Below are 19453 nucleotides of genomic sequence, written 5' to 3'. Positions count from 1 at the left end.
AAGACAGGCTAGAAGGGGATGAGGAGGGATGCTACAAAAGCCGTGGCATAAAGGGACTCAGGCATGATGGGTCGGACTTCCAGATAAAAGATGTAAGAATCAGTGAAGAGTTGACGCCTGAGATAAACTGTAGTGTGATACCCGTGAGGAAGGGGGATTATTTTTTGAAAGATCTTTATGGATGGATTATACACTGATGTGTAACACACATATCCACTGAAGCGTGCACCATATCTTGATACTGAACCATATTCTCGCGACGCATACACCGACTTCTTCAGTCTTACACGTACCTATATGGCTTTAGGGATCGTAGATGATTTAGGGATACCGAGTTGCCAATCTGATGTGGAAGTGACTGTGACAGCTTTTTTATTTGATCATGCGTGAGTTAAAGATGGTTTTCCTGACTTTGTAAAGCAACATGTAACAAATCTCAATATAGGAAATGTTGTTATTTAGAAAAATTTGGCATCCGACACTCGATCGGCCGACACCAGATCGGCCGATTCAGATATTTGAGTCAATGTCGGGCCGATATCTGATATTGCATCTCTAATTTTAACAAGATTCAAGCCAGTTGCATGTTGACGCACCCGCAAACCTGCACGATTATAGAATAGCAGTCAGCATGCGCACCCAGCTTGAGCCGGTGAATCGTTTACGATCGTATTTTAGCGGGTTAGCATGCTAACATGAACTATTTAGAATTAAACACCGCACAGCTTGGGCTGATAAATGCCCTACGCTTTGAAGGCATTTGGCGAAAAGCAAAACTATCGGACAAATTATAAAATGTACCTGGTGGACCAGCCCAAATCCAGTACTGTCATTGCCATCTGAATTGATTAAGGTCTCTGTTTAGAACCAAAGTTTTTGATTTAACTCATTGGGACATACTTTTTAATGCAGAACTTCTAAAAGCCAATTTCAGAGTTACACCGCAGTTCAATCCTCTGTTGCATGATGGGACAGGAGCCGTGACAGAGACAGGTCACCAAGGAGGAGAAAAGTCAGTGAACCATTCCCCATCTGTAGCATTGCACTCCTGAGATAAAGTTGTAGACGCTGTCTTTGATATCTCTCTCTCTCTCTCTCTCTCTCTCTCTCTCTCTCTCTCTCTCTCTCTCTCTCTCTTTCTCTCTCGCTCTCTCTCTCTGAATGTGGTTGCCCTGTCAGAAATAAGTCCAACTGCCAACCTACTAAGTGAAAATGCTGCATTTTGGAGCCCATGTCAAGGCAACAACCAATAATCCTTTATTTGGAATTCCGCTCCAACTAGTCCCGCTCGCTGCGTTTGTTTGTTCCCAGGCCCGTGTGTCTTTGAGCCATGGGAAAGCGATAAGAACACACATTAACACAGATCATCACAAGTAAACCCTCAGAGGTACAACTTGATGCAGTTAAAGGAGAAATAACCAATCACAACTTTGGCTTCACTGAAAACCATAACATGATTTGCAGCTAAGTTGGAGCCCAGTGAGCATGTGTGTTATCCAATTTTCATTGTTCTTTGGGATTGAAGTGATGTTCCAAATCATCTTATAGGCACAGCTAATGTGGTTTCAATTGATCACAGGTTTGAAGGAGAAGCATTTTCTCATTGTCTGCCAGGTGCCTGAGGATAGCGTGGAGCAAATGTATATATCCTCCAGAAAGCTGAATATATGAACAGGAATATAGCACATATATATGTATATGTATCCATCTGCACCAAGGTGAAACCCTGTTTCCCCCCATTTACAGCGAGCCCTTTCTTTCTGAGCCGTGCAGGCTCCATTAAAACCCCACTTCACCATAAGCCCCAGTGGATAACATAAAATACTGCACTTCTCCGTATTGACTGAGTAAAATGAAATAATCTATGATGCATGAACAAGCTCTAAATGAAATAATAATGTCCTTAGCGGTGAAAAACGGATTGATGGTACAGTAATTGAGCAGATTTATTTCCCCCCGCTGGAAAATGGGAGGAGAGGGAGGCGGCTGAAAACTGCCCTGCTATTTTATTTAATCTCATATTGGAGGAATTATTGGCTGGTAATCTATTGTTAAACATCATTTAGAGTGATGGATTGAGAGCGTCAAGCTTTTCCCCACGTAATCAATTCATATCTCATTAGCACGTATTATTTATGATTCCCATAATGTCCCTGCGGGGACGGGGCTGTGGGAGCGCCGGCCCCACTGGAGGTCTCAGCTGTTGCTGAAATGAAGTGTGACATACTGTAGCTTATGACCTATTAACTGCATAAATAAAAATGCTTTTGTTTCGCACTATTGATTTGTTTCCGGCCTTTATGGAAAGGAAACGAAAAGATTAAGGGTCATAGTGGCCGCTTCCCCTTTAGCACCGCCAAGAAAAAGGACATTGATAAGAAAGAAAAAGAAAAGACCTCTGAAAGGTGTGCAGTGTGTGAGTCCCACAATAGCATAACAACAACATTATATAAATGTATGATTGCTTTAGGTAACACACATAGGGTGTGACTCATAAGTATAACTTCCATGTAAATTATATGCACGTGAATACTCACATACATTGGTCATAAAGTACTTTTTTCTCACAAAAAGCAGAGAACAGTGTGCTGAGACGATACAACACATTCAAATCTCGGGATATTACTTTTTTTTCTTAATTTCCACAGATCCCATCTATATGTTATTCTGTGAGCTTAGTCCTCTGTGCCACACAGCTCCATTGTGGCCCAAAAGCTACAACACTCAACATGAGGCCTCACTTTGAGTCCCTGTGAACACTCACTATGGCATCAAATATGTATTAATCCACACAAAACAAGTCCCAAACAAATGTGGTATTTACTCTTGTTTGAGTACGTTTTCCTGAAAAACAGACAGTCCATCTGTTTTAGGAAATTACTGAATTCTTTTTTTTATGGATGTACGTACACATTTGTGACCCTTTTTTTTTTATTTTATTTTTAGATATTTACATCTAGAATTGGAACAAATAGGTTTGGGACTCAGTTGCCATGAACAGAGAGAGTAAAGAAGTCAGAAACTATTGATGAACAACTCTAGTTTGGGTCTTTTCATGCTTTTTGTTGACAATTTAAAGCAGTTTCGCACTAGTACAATATAGCAGGCAACTTTTCTGCTCGACAACTGGCCCTAAATGATCCACGTTGCCCGTGTCCACTCCACGCAACAAAAACCCTTCCAGACCGAGAACGTCAATGTGGCTAACATCAACCCAATGCGTAGACTAATCAAACCCCAAAGTTGATCTGATTTTGACCATTATGCTGCTAGCCCCGCTCTGCATAATGTTAGAAACCATCGCCATCTTCATCGTATCCAAGCTGTTGGGCAATCTCAAGCTAAATATTTTATTTGTTTCGGAACAGTCTGAAAAATGTCCGATGGGACCAAAAAAAAGCACATTTGTCTGACAGCGTGTTTCTCCAATAACAAAGCCGATTAAAAAATATACATACAAGCGCATGGCTAATTATTATCCAGCCTTTATGTATCACATCATTTGGAACACAAATTTCATTGGTCAGACATATTTTCGCTGTAACTGAGGTCTGTCCGAAAAATACATTTCTCCATACAAATATTCCACACGGCTGTTCAAGCGATCATCAGGACACACAACATCTGTTTTATACATGTATGCGCATATTTCATGCAAAAAACAGCTTTAAAAATGTTCCATTTGAGTGACAGTCAGTGAATCAAAGAGCAAGATGTAAAACGGGTCTCTATTGAATGAAGGAAAAAAAGGCCTGAAAAGGCCTCAAGAAAATCAGCTGTACTTCCTCACAAAAGATGGGGCATGCTTTCAGCACACAAAGTCCTCCACTATACTCGCACTGATGAAATGACAAAATCCCAGATTAAAGCCGCCGTTAAGCTGGTGATCCATCGTTAAAATATACTGGAAGAAGAGAGACACTCAACAGATGACGACCCGTTCTTCCGAAATCGGTAGAAATGGATTATCACTTGTGAAATCTGCGCTTGCCCAAATGAGAATTAGTGTGATGTTCTGACACTGATAAACGCAGAATGATTTTTCAACCCCCTCCTCCCCCCCGAACAGACTTGAGAGGTCTTAGGTTTGAGATCTGTGATCAATATCCTGGACGGGGGCATGCTGAGCTGCAGGAGCTTTCCTTCTGTTCACTGAGCCAGCACAGAAAAGGAAAAGTGTCATATTGTGATCTTTATCCAGTAATCGTCCTGACACACAGTCAAGTGATATATATGTCCGCTCGTTTGCTCCGGGGCTCCGGGACTGTCCGCAGTGTGCAGCGCAGCTATAACATCTCTGCTGAGCCCCCGGTAGCGCCTGGCAATAGGAAAAAAAAAAAAAAACCCACCTCAGAACCAGAAGAGAATGGCGTGGGGGTAAGAAAAAGCAATCACGCACAAGTTGTGTTCAATTGGACGTCGTTGCGACAAAACAGTTCCGAATTTTGCCAACACCGGTTTCTGGATCGGTCACTGTTTTTATTCCCAGCTAAGTAGAAGCACCGCCGGATGAGCGCTAAGTGAGCGCACACACGCTGGGACTCACATGGGCTAACGTACACCCCTCAGCCGGACCGGCTACGGGAACAAAGCACAGAAAAGCTTGGATTACAACATACACACACACTTACACACACACACACAGCGGCTTTATGCTCTGCTTGGGACGCCATTACTTCATCATTTCTTTGCACACCCAGAAGTTATTCGTCGCTATATTAATGCTCTTTCATTTTCACATGCGGCACTTTTTCAGAGACGTACTTCCCCGTCAAACGATTCTGAATCGTTATCACGATTCCTCACCATATGGACATGAATACCACGTTTATGAGGATTATCCCGGTGATGCTCATAGTCTGGATATGATGTTTAAATGAGCATTTTGGGTTATTCATATCCCCTTAAATACTATAAATAATAGTAACCTGGTTTGATTTGCGACTATTTGGGACTCTTAAACACTGCACTGTACATGTTTACTCACTACCACCTTAGCAACTGAAATGTATTTCTACCACAGAGCTTACAGTAGCATCTCATCGTCCTTGAAAGCTCTTTGGATCAGCGACACCTGTCAAAAAACAAAAGAAAACACAGTGGTTTTTTTTATCTTGTGATCCAGTGGCAGTCATATGGCTGAGCACTCAAGTCAAAGTGCCATAGCGAGGCCTTTTCAAAAAAAAAAATGTGAAGGGACATGTGTGCACGACAGCTGAGTGTTCTGGAAATAAATACAGATCCCTGTCAACAAAACATGTTTGTCAAAAGGCTGTTCTGAGATAAATGCCACATGTTCCAGAGTTAAATAGCAATTCATCCAAATTAAAAACCTGAATACACAGGCTTGACTTATTAATCACCTCCTCGGGATCAGAATCTGTTTCATTGCCGAGTAGCTTTTCACACACAACAGAAGCGATTCAAGAGCAGCATGATGAATCGTTTAACACCAAAAAATTGCTTTTTTTTACGGGTGAAAAAAAAAGGAAAAAAGGTTGAGCATGAGGAGCTTTCCACTTAAAAGAGGCTTCTTTTACACGCACAGAGGAACGAGGACCTCCCCCGTGCACGTGGGTCCCTAAAAGCAGCGTGGAAAACTCTGAAGCCTCCAACGCTGCGTTCACTGTACGAACGACACAGCGTCGGGAGACGGGGTCACTTTCAGGGGAAGCCGATGACATGGCGCTCCGAACTCCAGCACCACGAATCACAGTCGGGCTTGCCCTCCGTCGACGACGCGGCGAAGCGGCAACCAATCGCATGGCTTTGTCTTGGCCACACTTACATACAACTAAGAGGACGTGTGTTTTTCTTTCGAGGCAAGAAGTTATTGTTCCGCATGACCTCGAGTGGCTCCTCCCACGGCCTCTTCGGGAAAAAATGCGAACCTCTCCGAGGCCGGAGCTCACGGGGTTGTTGACCCAACTGATCGATGGTTTCCAGTAAGGCACGCCCTGAGTCTTGTGGGATTAATTGCGTTCTATATTCACTGACGCTCGCACGAAAATGACGGCGAGTGTCAAAAAGCGGCTCGCTGTCGCTCAGGCAGAGATTCCAGGTGAGCGGAGTGATGAAGACTTTGCGCGTATTGATTCGTGAATTCACTCCACAACCGTTACAAGTAGCAGTTGGGTTTCCAGGTGGCTACCAGCGGTAGCAGAAGCCAGCTTTACTTGCAGATCGAGATAGGAGAAAGGCGCTGGTATTACGTAATGACCTCTCCGTGATGTATTGTGAACGCACAAACGATGTGGAGTGGAAACTCATGTCGACTGGGCTACATTTTGGACAGCGTGTCGTATGTGTGAAGCGTCTGAAGGATGAGCGTGACTGTGGAAGTATCCGTGAGGTACATGAAGGTGTCACTAACACCTTCTGCTATACAAACCTGACATCTACTGGGCAACTCCAGTACACGTGGCTTCACAGTCGCAGAGCATGCAATTTAAGCACAACTGCAAATTAAATGCAATATAGCAAATTCGAGTTACATCGTTCATTCCAAAAAATGTAAAAAGGTTTGATGTGCAGCGTGTTGTATCTCATCCCACGCTGGATATATTAAGACCAGCGTAATATGCATCTTATTGTTGAATACGTTGTTTTGTTTGCATAGAGATTTAGAAATGTGTCGACACTGTGCGCGATACGTTGTGTAGAAAACTGTCATATTGTTTCAGTCTTTGTTGCTTTTCACATGCTCCAGCATTTGAGAGCCACCTGCTAAGTTATTCATAAAGCACCATTACTCCTTATGCATTTTTAATTGGCCAGACATAGCCTTTATGTCATGATATGGAGGCTTGTAATGAATATTTACTGTCCAATTATTAATGTCCGGGACCATTAATAACAACCTGAAAGGCTGGCACATTAAATTCCGCCACACTATTCATTCTCAGGATAAAGGTTGTATTATAAATTGATAGATACATTTAATTATCATAATGTTGAGTAGCATTTTAATCATTGAGCTTATTCTTTATTCTTTGACCTTCGTTTAAGTCCTGGGATATTGTCTGGCTGTCATCAGTCACACGACTGGAGAGAAATCAGTTTGGTCTGCGCCTGCTCTAAATAAAATAAAAAGATCAAGTGACTCTGCAGAAGGTCTCACTCCATTTGTCCCTCAATGGTTGCTGAGTAGAATATCATTGATTTCTTTTTTCTTTTTTCCCCTGACCATATGTCCTTACCTTGAATGTCAGAGATGTTCATCACCCCTTTTCCAATATTTGCTCACCATCGTGCCATCCCATCATTCACACAGACACCCAGTGTATTTAAAAATGCAGCTTCAGCAACTCGACGATGACTGCAAGCTTTTACTTTCAAAAGAAAGATGGGGAGGAGGATGGGGATGGGATGTGGGCGGGGGGGGGGGGGGTTGGGGGGTTATGCATATGCAAATATGCACAGTTTGAATCTGAAGTATCCAAAGCAAGGGCAGGTTTATTTGTATTTATTTGTATTCCCGTTCTCCTGCAGTATGCAGCAACGTAACCCAATGAAATAAATTGATTAAATAAAAGTGCATCGGCTAATCTCAGTTGTCACTGCCCGATCACTCACGGTAACGTAGACCCACACAGAGTTACAGCTTACAAGAGCTGTCCTGTCCACTGTCTACTTCTAGCATTTCTTTAATCACATTTACAGCTGTAATACCCGGCTGGTGTGTCCACATCAGACAAGTGATACGATGGTGAGACCGGACAGTGAAACACTCGCTCACACACTTCCAACTAACAATTAACTTTGTGTGGAAAATCTATGAGATGTTAAACTTGGTGTCAAGTTGAATAAAGGGTTGCAACAAAAAAAAAAAAAAGAAGATATCCATCTTATACTGGAGATGTGTCCGAACGTATGTTTGAAATTCTGATCTCCTTAATTGTAGGAAGGTATTGATATCAATCCCTTTATTTCATGGAAACCATTTTTGACTGAGCTTTGGCGATTGAATTTCTAGATGGATGTCCTCTATTCTACAAGACACCTGTCTCTTATCTCCCGCTTATCTGTGAGGATCGAAGCATGCAGACTCTTGAATTACCTATCCATACAATGTCATCTGTTTGTCCCCCAAGTTGGTGAAACCCGACCTTGAAATCAGAGCCACCTAAAATAAATAAATGAAACCCTAATCAAAAATGCTGCTCTCCTTTGGACGGGTGTCAAAGAGGAAGGATGATCCGTCCTGATTTGATTTTTGTTTCCAAACCACATGATGCATTCGGACAATTCAAATTTCAGCAAGTCATTCGCTGATAGCCCTGTGAGTGAGTGCCGCTGCGCCGGGTCTCGGGTTTTGGATTTCTTGCGGTTCTGCCGACACTCTGAGGGCAGGTTATTTATTTTGGCCCGCTGCCATGTCTGAGAAAAACCATGTTTCTCTGAGTGTGTGTCTGGAGTCACGGAGCAAGGTCAAAAGTGAGGAGCCCCAGCTCGCGTTGGCGGGCGAGGTCGCTGTACATTCAGCGCTTTGTGCACCTCTGTGGACGCTTGAGCTCCTCGACAGTGCACGATTCTCATGTGACTACTCGGCCATTACCACGGCAGGTGACGCGCAGATCAGTGAGACTTGTGCACTGATGTTGGAGGAACTGAGAATTTAAAGTTTGCTGATAGTTATTATTTAGGAAATTATTATAATACGTTCCAACTACACTAACAAATACAGCTTACATGTCCAATATACATGATAGTCATGTGGTGAACACTACCGCTGCCTCAGAATTTATGGAGAACTTAAAAATGTGTCTTGAAAAAGACACATGTGTGTTGCCTCTATTTGTTTTTTTACTCTTTTGTATGTATTGATACATCTTTAAGTTCTGGATTTTTAAACACTTCATTGTATCTTTAATATGTAAAACATGAGATATGTTAAGGTGAGTGAACCATGTGTGTATTGGTTTAAAAGGGAATTGCAAACATATTTATAGTTCACAGCTTTGCAAGCAAATCTATTAGACTGCAACTGATTTAGCACGCAAACCTACTTTTGATGTATGATGCATGTAAACATAAACATTTACAAGACGTGTATAATCTGTCAAAACGATGTTACATTAGTTTTAATAGTCCGAGTGATTGTTTTAGTTCTTATAAGTTAGGTTAGAAGTCTTTCCCGTTTAAAAGTGGCATTAACCATGTGGCATGAGGGCAGGAAGTTTTCTTTCAAATTAAACAAAAGCAGAATAATGTGCGCTTGTCGACCTGCCTGTGTGTGTGTGTGTGTGTGTCCCTGTGTGTCCGTGTGTGTTAATGCATATGCTCCAAGAGGATTGTGTGCAGCCACTTGTGGAATGTTTCGCAGCCAGTGTGGCATGGCGCTCAGCAGATAAAAGAAAATGAAAGTGAATTTGATTAAGATGAAGTCATCACGTATAATCTGCTGCTGCAAAGCAACACTGCAGGGACTTCTGATGGGGGATACTTCCGCGTTGGGCAGTGGACGAGCAGATATGGGAGTGCAGCAGTCCGTGACACCCTTCTACCCTGAGGGGTCCGTCCACAATGAGAGTGACAGCAGTGATGATGTCATCAAAACGGGCCCTGGCACGATGGGCTTGAGAACGGTGCTCGGCTGTGTGGGGAGTTGTCGATTTAGTAAGCAGTGAAGCATGGCAACTCCACTACAGGCAGTGCATAATTCCCAGCAACATGGGGAATGGACATGTAGAAAAAACAGTGCATGGCTTCACCATAAATAATGGAACACAAATGGAGTTCTGCACCTCCTGGCTGGCGATGCCGGCTATTCTTGTTTTTCTTATTACACTCCATTGGGTTTTTCGCTCATTGAATTTTAATCTCGAAGAAATAAAGACCACTCTTCAAAAACTAGTCGAAAGGAAATCACTAAACGAGCACTCCTCCAGGGATTAACAACAGTCTGGGAACTTTATTTATTTAGTTTTGCATTATTGTCTGATTGTCAAAGTCGCGGCAGTGGTTTTTACTGTGGATAAGAGAAAAAATAATTAGTGGAGCTCTTTTTCTCCCTGTGAATAGAAATAACACAATTCATTAAGACCTTTTTTTCCCCCAACAAACAAGTTCCTGTACAAAATATATTCGGGAAGCAGATGATCAACCATGAAATCAAACACATACCAGACAGGTGGACAACCAAAAGACAGACAGATATGTGTAAAAAAAAAAAAAGATCAATTAATGAATTACCGCATGAATAAATACGTGTTGGAAAAGCCAATATTCATGGTTATAAACAACCAGGTTTTTAACATTATGTATTTTCATCCTCACCCAAACAACACAGCATAATGGGTCAATAATGGCATTCCTCAGTGTGGTCCTGATGGCATTAATGTTGTAGTTTATGCTCTGGTGCAAGCGCACCGTGTTCCATCAAGTCACAATGCTGACATCTAGTGGACAGCTGTGAGTGTTACAGTTGCTCCCTGAACTAATCAGCAGGTCTGAATGCTTAATTGTTGTATTTTATGTATCATTAGACACACCTGCTATTTCATGTATTTGGATATTTTCTTATGTATTGCATATTGTTAATGATATCTTGCTGTTTAACGAGTCTTCAGCCTCATCAGCAGCTCTGATACAAGACTGCCGAAGCATAAAAAGAGTAAGTAAAATAAACCTTTTGACAGCGTGAAACCTCTTTGTTTGTTAAATAATTCCGGTTTCCATGATGGCAGTCAAAAAAAGGTTACACCTGATGTGAATATCACTCCTTGTTTTACCACCAAATTGGAGAGTCACAGGCGAGTCTTGAAGAATGGCCTTGAGGGGCTCACGGCAACGTAAGCGTGCATACACGTCCTAATTTACCCCTTTCACCCAACAGCGGTGTATTTTGCATGTTTACGATGCCTGGCGCATCTCGCTCAACGAGAGCGTCCCACGTACCAAAAGGACAAAATATGAGTTTGACCTGCAGAGGTCACCATAACACAGTGTATGTAATCTCCAGAGCGTCGTCCCTCCAGCTTCCCACAGTGAGAGGGCCAACAACATGGGTTACTGCTTTAAATAAGGAGATACTACTTTAAATTGCCGGTGATCTCAAGAGGAAGCACTACACAGTCAATGGCGGTTTGTATAACTAATGTTTAGACAGCATAAAGTCATTTCAGCTGCCTTTATTTCATATTTTGAGCCACAAAACGTTGACTGACATCGCAACCTTCTCTAATTATTGATATGACGTTGTAGCGGCATATCCTCCATCACTCGAGGTGAGATCTTGTCATATTTAGAGGTACTTAAAGGTGCTGAAATTGATATTAAGAGCATGAAGCAGCAAACAACTATGAGCAATGTAAAGATGTAACCTGAAACATGTCTCGAAATGGGTCGTAATCTAAGCTCCTGCATTGTTTGTTCACTTCGCCACAGGTCCAACTGCTGTTAGTTCTGCGAGCTGTTTGCCTTAGCCGTCACCGCTGCCATTCATAGGCAATAGAAATGCTCTCGATATTGTATTTAGCACCTTCAAAACCAAATGTAACTCCAACGAGCAGAGATAAGCACCTATAGAGTGCAGTGTCTGACTGTGGACCGAGGAGTGATGAATGAAAGCTGTTGCTTTCGTGCTGCAGAGGCACAGAAATGCACCGCAGACAACCTGATTAGACCAGATCAACTGTGAGCCATGCTGTTCAGGTACTGTAAAGCAGCTCTGTGTCCATGACAACAAGCATTCATAAGAAAAGAGAAAGGATTTCAATTAAGATTGGCCTAATTTTACTCAATGGTTTCAATAGAGCAGACTGCCGGGGAGATGCAACACAGGCACTGCCTCAAGAGTGTGAAATAGTTGCATCAGGTTGTTTTTTTTTTGTCGACTTAACATGCAGATAGTTCCTAGTCACCGAGGTTTGATATCACAGATTGTGATATAATGTTCAGATGGATCAGCTGAGCTTATCTGTGGAGTTTTTGACCACGAGCAAGCAATGTTTTGATGAGCGAGTCTGCATTTCTGTTTGTGTCTTGTTTCCTTGAACACGATACAAGGACACGTGGGGATGCTCGTGTATGTGAATAACAGGCCAGAAATCGGCATATAAGTAATATATATATATATATATATATATATATATATATATATATATATATATATATATATATATATATATATTCAAAACAGCGCTGCCAGGTTCCTGCACATACGACCACAGCCCCTGTTCTGTAATCATTACACTGGCTCCTCATCCCACACAGAGTTGAGTATGAGCTCTCCCTCCAACCTCATCGGTGCATTCCTGGACATGCCCTCCAATACCTGAAAGAACTACGCACCCTCCGTTCTGCAACCAAAAACACCCTCCAAGTCCCCACAACCGAGCTCTGCACTCTGGGCCGTCGGGCCTTTTCCTCCTCAGCTGGAATACCCTCCCCGACCATCTGAGGGCCCCGCAGACTGCAGAGGCTTTTAAACGCGACCTGAAAACTCAAGCTTACTGCTAGAATATCTTTTATAGGCTTTGCTTTTAAATATATCTTTAAAAATGTTCTTGTTTTATTCTGCTCTGTTAGCACTTTGTGATTGTTAAAATAAAAAGTGCAATACAAATACAATGTATTATTATTATTATGTATTAATTAATTATTCTTAATATGTTACTATGTAATCATTGTATTTTGATAATATAATATGTTGTATTGTATGTATTATTATCACATTATTTTATATATAGTGTGTCCACATGTGCTGCAATGTCATGCAAGGATCAATACGGTTATCTTATCCAAGGACCTTTGGGTTTTGGTGTCGTCACAAAAAAGTTAAAATTAGTTATTCATAATTTTGGCCTTATTCCCAATGAGAAATGATGAGCAGCTCTGTAGAAATTAAGAGCTTTTTTTAATGTGTTTTCTGAAGATAAACAACCGGAGCTCCGGCTCTGCTGGAGCATGCTAATGACTATGAACCCTCCCAATACGTTTCATCATGGTGAGCACAACAGAGAAACACCCTCAACAACCACTGTGGCAGGACAATTATGCGAAAAAAAATAAAGACCGAAATCTTAAATTATGAACGGTATTATTACGAGACATTAATGGAGAGTAGTTGTAGCTCAGTCAAGGTGTAATCTGAATCAGCACAGGGGATCCACCGCCTTGCCCCAGATTATGTCACCAACAAGGACAGCTGGACGTAATTAGCGGGAGCTCTTTCTTGTTTATTTTCTTGTATTTAATGGAAGATAGAAAGCACTGCTCTACAGATCAGTGTATCTGATGTTTGTCAAACATAATGCTTGCTGACGCATAACCACGAATGGTATATGCCTGTCTCCTCAGTCATCATCGCTACAGTTCCAGCTATGGGCTTTCGATCAGCCAGGGAAGGGAAATTAGTCTCCATAATGTTCCATATGGACAGGAAGAAATAAAGATGATGAAATTTCCCCTCCTGCTCCAATTGGATATTTCCCCACTTTGTAATACGGTAGCTCATTAAAAAATCCCGGTTGAGAAGACGGATGCAGAGCAACACCACCCTTAAAATTGGCTATTTGAACACCCTTTTTCTCAAATCAACATTTTGAGCTGAAGGAGGCTCTGCAGGAAAAGGGAATCAACGTTCAAAAGCAACCGGAAGGCCCAACGCACCGAACCAAAGGTAAAAAGATTTCAGTAAAGGTCACCGCTGATGATCTATTTTGTGCATTTAGCATGTTAGCCAGACCCAGCAGGCACCGGTTGGGTGGGTTTGATTTGGACACCTTTAGCATGTTGGCCAGATGGTGCATTAAACTAGTGATGAAGCTCTGTACAACCTTTGCTTTACCAATGTTGAAGTACAGTAATGCTAGCAATAAACCGCAATGACGCAGTTATGTATTATATTGCATGTTTGCACTGTTTACAACCTGCTAGCCCTGCCCAGATCCGACCGCACGCCAGGACTAAATCCACAAAATGTTTAATGTACTTTTAATTGGCTATCTTTCGTATCAGAGGGAGTGAGTAACCTCCAGAAATTTTAATTTGCAGTCAAGCAGCTAAACCTCCCTGTTTGCTAAACTAAACCCACACATCAACGTGTATGATTCATGAAGTTCATTGAAGAGCCCAGGTAGTGCTAAGGCTAATGCTAGGTGAGCACTAACGATGAGGGGTAAGCGGTGCCGTTCAAACAGCAGGAGTTTGGAAGCGATCACTGGATTTGGAGATTTAGTTTTTTTACATCAGTGTACAGCAGACTCACATGGAGACTGTGTGCAAACCACAGTGTCCATGTCTTTTATTCCACTCACTTTACAATGGACGACAACGCGCCGGCAGCCATAGACAGCGGTATCCTCAAAATGCTGTAACTTATGACTGCAAGTCAGTATGTCACGTGTCAGACATTTTTAATCAAGATTTGATTCTTACACATGACTCTCCTCAACCACTTTTTAAATTGTTGCCACCTCTACCATTGTCTGTAATTGTATTGTGTCTGTAATTGTATCAATTGTATGTATTGTGTCTGTAATTGTATCACTCTCTTTCATTTGTTCTTGGCGGGAACCCCAGATTTTCATAGGTGACTAAAAAGTAAAAACAACGAACTTCAGGTAAATATTTTTCCTCCCACACTGTGTCCAAACATCTCAACTAATGGAGTGACAAAATGTCAAGATAAAGGCAGTTATTGCAACATAGGTTACCATCTGAAGTCAGCATCCTTTCTCTATTCTGCTGACAATGTGGTTGATAACATTTTATTGATGGGTTAGATTATCTGTTATCATTAGCATTCCGGCCCTTTTCACATAAATCCAAGCCTTCTTTTCCAAGCAGTATTGAGCTAATGTTAAAGTGGTGAAAGCTCGAGCTATCACTGAAATCAGAGGCAGAGCGATGGGGTGCTCCCCTACTCCCGCTCCACTCATGCTCTCAAAGTCCATTTTGTTCCATTTTTGAACTGCTGGAGTGTCCTCAGAGGACACATGTGGCTTTCAACACACTTTAAACCACATCTCCAGCTGATAGACTCTTGGCATTTTCAAATTGCTGTGAAAATTGCCATCAGGAAATGTCTGAGTTTATGACATTTCTATTTTTTGTAAGTCTTTTCCGACTTCACGACGAGTCCGGGATCATCGGTAATAATGCGGTTTTATCTTGACAAATTCCTAAATGTATTCAAATGCAATCATTTGGAGCATCGACAAATCACAGCCGGGCAGTCCTCATTCGCTCTTCACAGTTCTTGATTGAATTGGACAGTTTAACCGTGATGGGCTCTTCAGATGAAAATCTTGTTAATTGCTGAGTAGAGTGAGTCCTCTTTCCAAGCTTAAGTATTTTAATGCGAAAATTCAATAGATTTACAAAATGTGTACAAAGGCTCTCGTCCTCTCTCGTCCACTTTTATATCTCACCAATGTCATCACATTAAACCATTACAGCCTTGAACAGTGTGCTGAAGTCCTACAAGTGCTGTGTGACAAAGTATGGCTCACATTGGAGGCGACTGATTGATACGTGTCCCCCTCATGGCTTACTCCTCAGAGCCTGTCAGCCGATATTACTTCTGCTGCCCTCACGGTTAGTCGAGACACCCTGCTGCACTTTGGTTGACAGTTACATCTCTTTTAGTGCTCCTTCATGTTTTTATCCCGTTGCATATTGATCGAAATACTTTTATCATCTCCATGTCGTTACTTATTTCTGCTACTGTCCCGTTGCTTGACTTTTCTATTATGTAGTGTAAAAAAAACATGCACACAATTGTCACAAGAAGCCAAGTAAAATACTTCTTGATTTGATATGTTCCCAAACTCTGTCTTCTTTGCAGTAGTATCAGCGTACATTGCTGTCTGTCGGATGCTGCGACTGGGGTCCATCGCAGGAGAACGCCTGATAGTTCCTTTAAGATAGAGATGAAATCAATGTTTCCACTGATTTAACTGTATTTAAATACATACATAAAAAGCACACACTGTTGACTTTTTGAGACTTTAGGCTTATGCCTAAAGCAGAATTTTGCTTTACATTTAGGGGCATAATGAGAGCTGTCCAGCACTGGTTGACAACACATGCCAAAGCAAATATTAGTATAATGGTATCAACTCCTGTTAATCATTCGGGGGAGATGCCATATTTGTCTTCTCTCATACTTTGATAGTTCATGTTTTGCCAATCAAATCTCTCTCTGTGGAGTTGAAATGATACATTTGGATCTGAAATACAATCTTGCGAAGCCTGCTCTTGAGACCGGAAAAATGATGGGCCCATAAATCTCATGTCTCAAATAAAGTCAGAGTATTTGAGTGCCGCTCTCAAGCAGAGGTAAACGGTAATGAATAATTTTTTGTAACAGCAGTAATCAGCCTTGTTCACTTGCACGTTGGGAGCCAGGTGCACACACGCCGGTTAATGAATAGTCATCAATGAATTATCAAAGAGCATGATGCAAACGAATACATCTGTGGAGCAGGTACCTTTGAGCGTGTGCAGATGTGTACCTTTGCTGCATCTGCTATGACCTCACATCGCACAGTGCTGGAGGCGATGAGCACAACGGTCAGAAAAAAAATAAGCGCTCATCCTGAAGCTGTAGTGATGTACTATCTGCTAATAGGTCAATGAGATCGTTTGTTTTCATTATGACATAACAAACCAGGCGGAGATGTGTTGGGCATGGCACCACGATTTAGGAATGATGAGATGGATCCTGATCATATCAACCTTTGAGCAGATGTTGGGAAAGCTGTAAATGTGAGAATTTGAGTTACTTGTGAAGCAGCGTCCAATCCACTTATGATCTTCGTCTATTCTATTCCTCTCCTTGTACTCAAGGAGAACAGAGAAGCACTTGAAAACAAATTAACTGAAAGCTTGGTGTGAGCGCTCCTCGAACCCACCAAGCCAGGAGTACGCGTGGAGGGCAAAAATGAAATAGTGCGTCTCGCTCGCTGGAAAAGGTGGCAAGTCAGGCGTCATCCCACCGAAAAGTGGACGTTTAGATGAGAGACAATGGTAAAACTGAGGCAACCATGTATTTCACACTGCTGCATAGTTGCCCATGATGAAGTCTTCGTACAATCTGAATTAAGCTTGCAACAGCTGATGTTTTTGACCACTTGGGGGCAGCAGAAGCAAGTTGTGATTCATTCACTGACGCGCTTCATGGTGACCTTTTATGTCACCCTTTTATATTTCATACTCCTTTGCAAACAGGTGTGTTTTTGCACATCCATCAGCCACAGTAAGATTCATTTGGCGCTGTATGCTCGGCCACCTGATTAATGTTAGTCCAATATTTACTCTCTTTTAGCTCTCCCGATCCTTGAGGGAAATAACTGGCTCTCTGGCTGCTAAATACTCTCTTCTGTTTAGCGACTAACCGTGTCTGTCTGCTGTTTGGTGATTACAGTTAGGGGTTCAACAGCTAAATTTTTCGTTGCTGGGTGTGATTTTAACAGGAAATGAGTCAAATTGTGCCCCAGTACCTCTATTGCTGGCCATAGTCTTTGGAGCGCTTATGCATGGCAGATTTGTCAGGCTGACTCACATCGCTGATTCCTTGGTTGTGAATAAAATCAAATGCATGTGGCATATTTTACAAAAAAAAAAAAAAAAAAAAAAAGACATGCATTGAACAGATTTGCTCCTCAATAATATACCACGCCCCTCTCACATTCATCCATCCTTTGATCCTGGCGCTGACGTTCCTCATCCTCTCTTCCTCTTTTAATGGCGGGTTGATTTTTTTTCTTTTTTCCTTCATAGGTTTTCAATTTATTGTAAAAATATACATATATATTCTACAAATAGCTCGGACTTGAAGCTAACCTTTTGGTGAAAAAATAGCCTGCACTCTAAATAGCCAAACCAAGTAAAACGGCCGTGTCCGCATGTGCAAAGCTGGTCGAGCTATCCGCCAGAGCTGCAGCTCCACACGCCGGAAGTTGTAATTAATTCACATCACTTTATAGAGATTAGTTTTCACTTCGACACTTTTTTCCGCAAGGGCTATCCATTATATTCATAGGATTTGATGTAATTAAAAAAACCATACATTCATTAAAAATTCAAAGATGCCAATAGTATAGCTCGACATCTGGTGATGTGCAGAAATTAGATTAGTGATGTCATGTATCGTGATCCTGTCCTGTCTGGCATAAATTATGATCTGATGACGTGCGGCTTATTGGCCGTAAATATTGTCGACGTCCTTCTGTTCTTGCTCAGGCACACAATTTCCTCTTCTTCTCTATCGACCGCTGCCTCGACCCCCCCTCCCACCCCCACCCCTCTCCACCCCCTCCATCTTGTTAGCGAGGCTTTCAGTATCCGTATTCTTGTTCTCTCCTTGTTATTGCCGTGCCCTTTCACTGAAAAGTCAAGGATGAGAAGCGAGACATAGGAACTTGACCTATTTCATCAACCTGAAAGCAACCAGGTTTAAATGTGGGAGAACAGGGGTCTGTCACTGCGTTTATCAAAGCGGGGTACCCTTTCGTTGGGATATTTCAAGTTACAAATAACGTACGCTATACCTGGACCCTGGGTCTCACGCATATGTAGGCCCAAATGCAGTTAGCGAGGGCAGCTCTCGACACAGTTTGTGAATATCTCTTGACACTGTTTGTTGACCTTTAACTGTCAAGTGTACCCAGACCCCTGTGTGTACTCCTCATGTGTAGTTCAGCCTTGGCTCGACTGGGCTGCAATCAAGCAATGCCTATACTGTTACGCCCAGACCTGGGTAGTTTTGTGTTCAATGTTTGTTGTGTTGGCTGTCACTCACTCTGTCTCTCGTTTCAGACTCCTCCCCCCTCGTGTGCCAGCCTCATGTGTGATTGCAAGCCCCGCCCTCATTGTTTCCACCTGTGTCTCGTTACCCTGTGTTTGTAGTCTGCGTCTACCCTCTGTCTTGTGCCAGTGTATCATTTGATGTTACGAACGTTTAGAGTAAAGACTCTGTTTTTCGCAACAAACATTGAACACAAAACTACCCAGGTCTGGGCGTAACATGTACTCTGGCCCCGAATATCTAATGGGAATAAAAAGGATAGTGTAGGGTGCAACGCAAAACATGTGATAACATTTGAATTATATGGGTTGAATTAATATTGGCTCATTGCAGAATCTTCATTCAAACTATTTTAGTTGTACTACAATTAAGGAGTCAGACAACACCATTGGAGTGTTTCTCGGAGGTCATTTGAAGACAGCAGGCAGCTTTCTCTCTCTCTCTCTCTCTCTCTCTCTCTCTCTCTCTCTCTCTCTCTCTCGTGAGTTGTAGAGCAACTCTGCCTTGACCCTACACTGATCAGGTAGGTCTGCCCTGTTGCTGCAGAAGTACGGGAGAAAAAGAGAACTTGTGTTTTTACCTGTTAAAATAAGAGCAGTGTGACCTTTCTGTTTCCAAAGGCATCGACACACTTAATGGAAAAGCTGGAGGGGCTCCGGGTATCACATCGTTATGTTTTAGGGTGACATCAAACAC

Source organism: Clinocottus analis, unplaced genomic scaffold, assembly GCF_023055335.1.
Source record: "Clinocottus analis isolate CAN_PGR_092001 unplaced genomic scaffold, fCliAna1.0.p SCAF_9, whole genome shotgun sequence".
Taxonomy (NCBI): Eukaryota; Metazoa; Chordata; class Actinopteri; order Perciformes; family Cottidae; genus Clinocottus; species Clinocottus analis.
This window is presented reverse-complemented; position numbering follows the sequence as displayed.